Below are 7,599 nucleotides of genomic sequence, written 5' to 3' on the forward strand. Positions count from 1 at the left end.
AACTCGTTGTTTTTGATAGCTGAGTAATATTCCATTGTGTAGATGTACCACATTTTCTGTATCCATTCCTCTGTTGAAGGGCATCTGGGTTCTTTCCATTTTCTGGCTATTATAAATAAGGCTGCGATGAACATAGTGGAGCACGTGTCTCTTTTATATGTTGAGGCATCTTTTGGGTATATGCCCAAGAGAGGTATAGCTGGATCCTCAGGCAGTTCAATGTCCAATTTTCTGAGGAACCTCCAGACTGATTTCCAGAATGGTTTTACCAGTCTGCAATCCCACCAACAATGGAGGAGTGTTCCTCTTTCTCCACATCCTCGCCAGCATCTGCTGTCACCTGAGTCTTTGATCTTAGCCATTCTCACTGGTGTGAGGTGAAATCTCAGGGTTGTTTTGATTTGCATTTCCCTTATGACTAAAGATGTTGAACATTTCTTTAGGTGTTTCTCAGCCATTCGGCATTCCTCAGCTGTGAATTCTTTGTTTAGCTCTGAACCCCATTTTTTAGTAGGGTAAATTGTCAACTCTTAAAAGATATAAAGGAGTAACATCCCATTGACTAAGCAGAGTATGATTAGGAATACATACATGTATACATGTCATAATACTTAATAGAAAAAGATGCCATGGATTTATAGGAGAGTGAAGAGAGTCATATGGAAGAATTTGGAGAAAGGAAAGTGAAGTGGAAAATACTGTGATGATATCCTCCAAAATTAAGGAAATAAAGAAACTTTTTTGTAAAATTCAAGTCATATTTTAGATTATTTTAAAACAGAAAATGTTAATTCATAGTTTTGAAAAAATTAATCCAGCTATGAGTTAGTTTGTGCTATTGAACCTACCACTCTTAATCTACCTCATCATTGTAAGCTGCTTAACTTTGAAAAATCCTGTGAAAATTGGTTTGTAAAACATGTTTAAACATTTAAATCTCAATGTACTTATATGGTGTCATAGTGGGAAGGGCATAAAATATTTATCAAGAGAAATATTAGGTTTTACTCTCAATGAAATACTACATATTGCTGCATGTTAGTGTAACATGTGCTTTTCACTCTGCTGGTGCATAACTATTAATAACAACTAATAATTGATAATTTAAAAATATCTAAGGTTTGTGGAAACTAATACTTTTTAAACAGACTTAATTCATTTATTTTTCTTGTATAAAAACCCTTATGTGGTAGCCACAGCTGGAGCCTGGGTCCTCTGAACAGAGACTCTGGTGTGGATTTTCACAGGATGGTCAGTGAATTCCTGATAAGGAGACTTGGTGAACATAGTCTCTTTCCAGAGGTCAGGGGTCAGGTAGCTCTAAGTCTTGGAATAGCATCAAAAGTGACCTTGGCAAAGTTGTCCTAGGTGGCAGTACAGCCCCTGGCTGAAGTGTAGCAGTCATCTGTACAGGCCATCATCAGTAGCTTCTTGGGCACAGGAGCAGAGAAAATGCCAGTGCCTCTGGGGAAGGGATGAGACACACTAGCACAGAGACACAGAGGCCTGTCACCTTGCATGGTACAGCGTGGGGCTTGCCAATCTTGTTCCCCCAGTAGCCACTCCGAACTGGGATGATCTAAACCTTGGCCAGGATGATAGCCTTTCGGATGGCAGTGGCTACCTCTTGGAGCACTTAACACCAAGACCAACGTGGCCATTGTAGTCCCCAATAGTGACAAAAGCCTTGAACATGGTTTGCTGGCTAGCCTGAGTCTGCTTCTGCACTGGCATGGTTTTCAGAACCTCATCCTTTAGAGATGCACCCAGGAAATGCCAATAATCTCAGACTCTTTAATGGGCAGGGAGAACAGGTGTATCTCCTTCAAGGATTTGATCTTCATGTCCTTAACCAGGTGGCCCAGCTTGGTGACAGGGCTCCACTCCTGTCTTCAGTTTTACCTCCATGAGCCCCGTGGCCTCGACCATGGCCACAGCCTCGACCACGACTGGGACCCCTTAAGACCGCTGCCGAATCCTCCACGGAAGCCCCAGTGGCCTCCTAATCCTGGGCCCTGGGTCCTCCGGGCCCTCCCACTGCACTGGTGACATCTGCCATTTGGTATTTTCCAGAAGAAGAACAAGAAGAAGAAGAAGAAGAAGGCGGAGGAGGAGGAGAAGGAGGGTGACGAGGAGGAGGAGGGGGAGGAGCTAATTAATACTTTAAATATTGTTAATTATCATAAATATATAATGTATCCAGCAGTGTATAATACATTAATATCTTCAAAAAGTTCTCTGAGTGCATACTATTTATTTTCCTATAATTTACTCTGCAGTAGATGGCTAAGGAAAGTCTGAAGAAAGATGATTTCTTTGAAGCTATTTGCTTTGTTCTGTCTAGGTCTGTCTGTCTGCCTGCCTGCCTGCCTGCCTGCCTGCCTGCCTGCCTGCCTGTTTTGTGGGATAGAATTTCTCTGTGTAGCAATCTTATCCATCCCGGATTTCAGAGTTCTACCTGCCTCTGCCTTCCAAATGCTGGGATTACAGGCGTGCCCAACCACGTCTGCCAAAGTTATTTTTGTATATAGTATATGCCATTATTCTGAGTGTTCAACATCAGAGCTTTATGATTGATAGACTTAGGCCAAGGAATACCCAGTTTTCTGTGTAAACTGGTTTCTTTAATAGTATTTCAACAGAATCATATCAAAACTTCCTGTGAAAAGTATTTTCCCATTCAGTCTCTACTCTTTCTTACTCTATTATCTTCTTATTGCCTTAATTTTTGTTTTCTAATAAATTGAACACTCCCATGTTCCACTTGCTATACATTTCTTCTGCAGGATATTTGATCACACTGTAAACCCTGAGATTCTGTTATTTACTGAAAAAAAACCTGTTTCTAGGTGTGGTGTAATCAGCCTTTAGAACATACCTTTAATTCCTCTGGATGGAATACACACATGTTCTTAGTACATAGCTTTAATCTCAAATGATGAAAGTAAAGTTAGTTTGTAGAAATAAACACCCATATTTAAAAGTGACTTCTAGTTCAGGGGCAGAAAAACTGACAAAACATTTGACAGAAATGGGTATGCTCAACTCTTGTGAGAAGAGAGAGGAAAGGGAAACTATTTAAGAGAGAGCAGTGTAGGGGGGGCAGTTTTACAGAGACAGGTTTCAGAGAGAAAGAATGAATTAGACACAGGTAAAGACACATGAGCCAGAGAATAAGAAGGATCCAGACGATTAGACCAGACTGCTAGAGTTAATATGAGTCCAAGCAGTGTGATTCAGGAGAGGCCAAGAAGAGAAGCCAGATTGAATCAGTCAGTTTGGAAAGGAAGTTGAACCAGAACAGCTGAGGTGAACCAACCAACCACAGATCAGGAAGAACTAGAAAGGGTAAGCTTATTCAGCAGTAAATCTCAGAGGCTGACACAGAGGCTAGAAGCTGCCAGGACTAGGCCTAGGTTAGCAGACAGAGGCAGTAAGCCTTGGAGAGAACAATTACCATCAGGCAAATAAAAGATCTGTTTACAATACATGAAGTAATATTTCATACTGTAATAACCTGAGAGCAAATTCAAGGAAAAATTAAAGGGGGGGTGGGTGGGCTGCTGTGCTTGAGCCTGTGAGAGAACCAGAAAGGAACCTCCACAGCTGCTGCTTCAAGTTATTGCTTGAATTCCCACCCTGACTCCCCTCAGTGATGGCTTGTGACCTGGTAGTATAAACCACATAACCCCTTTCTTCCCCAAGTTGTTTTTAGTTAGTCTTTTATCACAGCAGCAGAGAGGAAGCTAGAATCGTTTTTCACTCACATCTGATTCCTATGTCTCTCATTTACTGGGCTTCTCTCCATTACTTTACTTACTTAACAAAAAGCCACCTAGAAAGAATTAATCACAATTCCTAAATTCAAAAATATTAAGGCGGAATTTGAGGATATTTACCAAGATACCAAGATGTTAAGAGGAATATTGGTACAAACTCAAAAAGGGCCTGCCTACTTATTACAATGAAAGATGGGGGAATATGGTATAGATGTGAACAAGCTGCCATGATATGTGGGAAATATGTCCAAATAGCTGCTGAAGAAAGCAAATTGAGCTTGGCCACTCATCCTAGGCCCATGGTTGAAACCACTACAACAAAGGAAAGACCACTAAGAGAAAAAAAGTCGGCATTGTTTACTATGAGCTTGACCAGGGGCATAGTATTATTAAGAAAGGCAGACACAGACTGGGCATGCAGCTTAGTTGGTGGACTGTTCCTCTGCATGTAAGTGGCTCTGGTAGGTGTAGGCTCATAATCTGAGCATGTGGGAGGTGGAGGCAGAAAAGTCAGACGTTTCAAAGTCATCCTCAATAGTGAGTTTGAATGCAGCCTTGGAATGGGAACACATGAGATCTTATTTTAACAATTAAAATAAAAGTAGAGTTAGGATGGTGGCAGGGAGAATGGTTCTTGGAATCCATGTCTGTCAGCTCACAACTGCCTCTACCTTCTGCTCTAGGGGACCCAACACCCTCTTCTGGACTTGATAGGCACCTGAACTCACACACATGCATACATGGGATTGGATAAAAAATAAATGTTAGAAAGAAAGGAAGACAGCCCTGAAAATATAATTAAACTTATGTGGTTTTCTGCTAGGTTAAATTAATAGCCAACCATTGTGGGGAAATCTAACTGGTCTGAGCATGTGTTATCATAGGAATGAACTGGGTGAGCATGGCCAGTTTGTTGAAATTCTTTTCTGTGTTCCAATGTCTTTAGACAGAATGGTTCTTTCCTCTAGGTATAGGGATAGTAGGTCTTATTGAGATCTCATGACCTGGTGCCTTCTCATAGGTTTTATGACCACTTTGAGAAAAATGGTGGCAGGCCTGTGGGTGAGGGACTTGCCTACTTCTGCAATCTTTATATATTCTTGTCAATTATCCTTCTCTCTTTGTTCTCTTTCCCCTTTAGCAGAATCTCACTATGTATTCTAGACTGGCCTAGAACTCATAATCTTCTTGCCTCAGCCTTCTAAGTGCTAGAATCACATTTGTGCCTGCCTCATCATGTATAGCTTGATGATTTAGTTTCTTAAAAATCCAATTGCTGTGCTCTCCTGACCACTGCCCCCCAACCTCACAACTTATTCTCTTCTTGCTTTTGCTCTCTCTATAACTTAGTAACATGTCCTGTTTCTCTTGAAGCATTTGCCTTTTCCTCTTAAAATGTCACCTCCCTGAGGGCATACATCTTTATCTGGTCACTATTTTTACTTTGGTTAATAGCTAGTCAAAATATACTTGTCAAATTAAACTTAATTAACTCTGATGAGATGAAAATGGAAATATGTCATTGGGGATATATTTGATTCAGGCTATGTGAATGGGAATGACTAATATTTGTCAATTTCTAAGTAAATCACATTTAATGTACAAAATGATGATGTGAGTCACAGTTGATTAACGTGTAGCTGTTTCCTATATGAGTTGTGAGATGTGGTAAGGAACATGGTTTAATCATTGTGCAATGTGTCCTTATATTAAAACATGTACATTATAAATGTGTCATTTTTACTTGCCAGTTAAACCTTTAAGAACAGCTCAGTTAATAGAATTCTTGCTTAGCATGCACAAAATTCTGGGTTTGATCTCCATTACAGAGTATCTAGGCATATTGGGATTTCTCCTCTCCTAGTAATCTGGAGGTGGATGTAAAAGGATCAGAACTGCAAGGTTATTCTTGGCTATAGATGGAGTTCAAGGTCGGCCTGGAATAAGTGAAACTCTATCTCAGGATACAAAATCAAACAAACCCGAGGGAAACATGATTTGGAAGTGTATATGTATTCCTAGTCTCTGACTTTATTCAAGAAAATAAGAGGTTAATAATTCAATCCATGGGGCAGTATTAGAAGGGTTTAATGGTGAAATTCAGAATGGATAGAGGAGAATTAAGTATGCATGCTTCAAGGATGGATGGAGAGACCATTAAATGCCTACTTCTATTTTGTAGTCCAGTCAAGGACCCAAAGCAGGAGGTAGTATAGCACTTTAGGAGGGGACAAGGAAAACATTGTTCTTGTTTTCTGGGAGGAGGGCTATAGGACTTGACTGAACATTTATAGGAGGTATAATTAGACATTTTAAAAAATGACATGTTTTCTCTCACTAGAAATGGAAGCTAGGGTGTCAGACATGGCAGGCAAGCTGGCTATCAAAGAGTAACATCATCTTCTGAGAAATGACACATTGAAACAATCCTTCACTTCATTTGAACTTTGGACTACATAATTCAGAGGAATCTTAATGAATAATATAAAAGTAACATTTTTCTCAGTTCTACCTTCTCTATATTGCCATTCACTAAATGTTATCTTCCCTTAGGAATTTGTGTGTTTCTTCGATTTTTGACTGGCCTGACATTCATTATGTATCTCAGGCTAGTCTTGACTACTGGCAGGCCTTCAATTATAGTCTTCAAAGTTCTGATATTATAGTTGTGTGCTACCACCAATATGGGTACTGTCAAATAAATATACAAAAATTTAGTTTCACATTATCCATATTGATGAATATGTAGGGAGGTATTTCTGTTTTGTCATAATAAAGCTATAATTATCATTCATATATATTTTTAGAATTTATGTATTTGTATCCACTCAAATGACTCACAAAATATGTTCTAGTTTAAAATAGTAAAAAGCTCATTTAAGATTAAGTTATATTTTCTTGTTTCCCTAGTATGTAAATCCAGTTTATTATGCTTGTTTAAAACAAAGGTGACAAGAAGATGTCTCTTGTTTAAAAGTGACAGTCATGCATGCCACATCTAATCCCCAGAAAACACACACACACACACACACACACACAACACACACACACACACACAACACACACACACACACACACACAGATACACACACACACACGCACACGCACACTACCATAATGTTGTAGAATATACCTGTAATTCCAGGATAGAAGGTGGAAACAGGGAAATCTTCCAGAAGTTCAAGGACCAGCTAGGCTGGAGTATTTAGCACAGCAGCAGAAACAAGAGAGACCCTGCCTCAGAAAACTAGAAAGAACTCCCAGAAACTGTTCTTTGACTTCTATGTGATACACACACACACACACACACACACACACAAATACACATACAGGCACATGCACACACACACAAACTGTATTTGAAAAATAAACAACTTTGCTATAAAATGCTTTGGAGCACAAACTAAAAACAACATACAATAATTGTATGATAAATTGAATGTGAACATAATGAAGACGGGCATTTATTTTAATTACCCAAAATTTGGCAGATGTCCCTTCTGTTTGCACTTGTCAATTAGTTACATTACTGATGATGGTGTTTTTGAACAGAGCATAATTTAGTCTCATCAGCGTCACTGAAAAGAATCAAAATCAGAATTACTATTTTTAGTTATTTCTCTTGTGTCATTACTCTTTTTGGATGAAATAGAATATACTTAAATATTTACATCATGAATTTAGAGTTGGGTCTACTTCTCTGATTGTTGTGAATTTATTATGGGTTTATTATTAATAGTGTATGTTAGAATTTGTGAAATAAAGAAAATTGCCCTCTTCACCTCATGTCTTATCTGGGTTTGAATTATTTTTAAGAGAA

General features: G+C 39.0%; 1 pseudogene; it reads right to left on the reverse strand.

Annotated features, from left to right (window-relative positions):
- Nucleotides 1-1,364: 1,364 nt before the first annotated feature.
- On the reverse strand, nucleotides 1,365-2,059 carry LOC108349122 (40S ribosomal protein S2 pseudogene; annotated as a pseudogene).
- Nucleotides 2,060-7,599: the final 5,540 nt, after the last annotated feature.

This window comes from Rattus norvegicus, chromosome X (genome assembly GCF_036323735.1).
Source record: "Rattus norvegicus strain BN/NHsdMcwi chromosome X, GRCr8, whole genome shotgun sequence".
Taxonomy (NCBI): domain Eukaryota; kingdom Metazoa; phylum Chordata; class Mammalia; order Rodentia; family Muridae; genus Rattus; species Rattus norvegicus.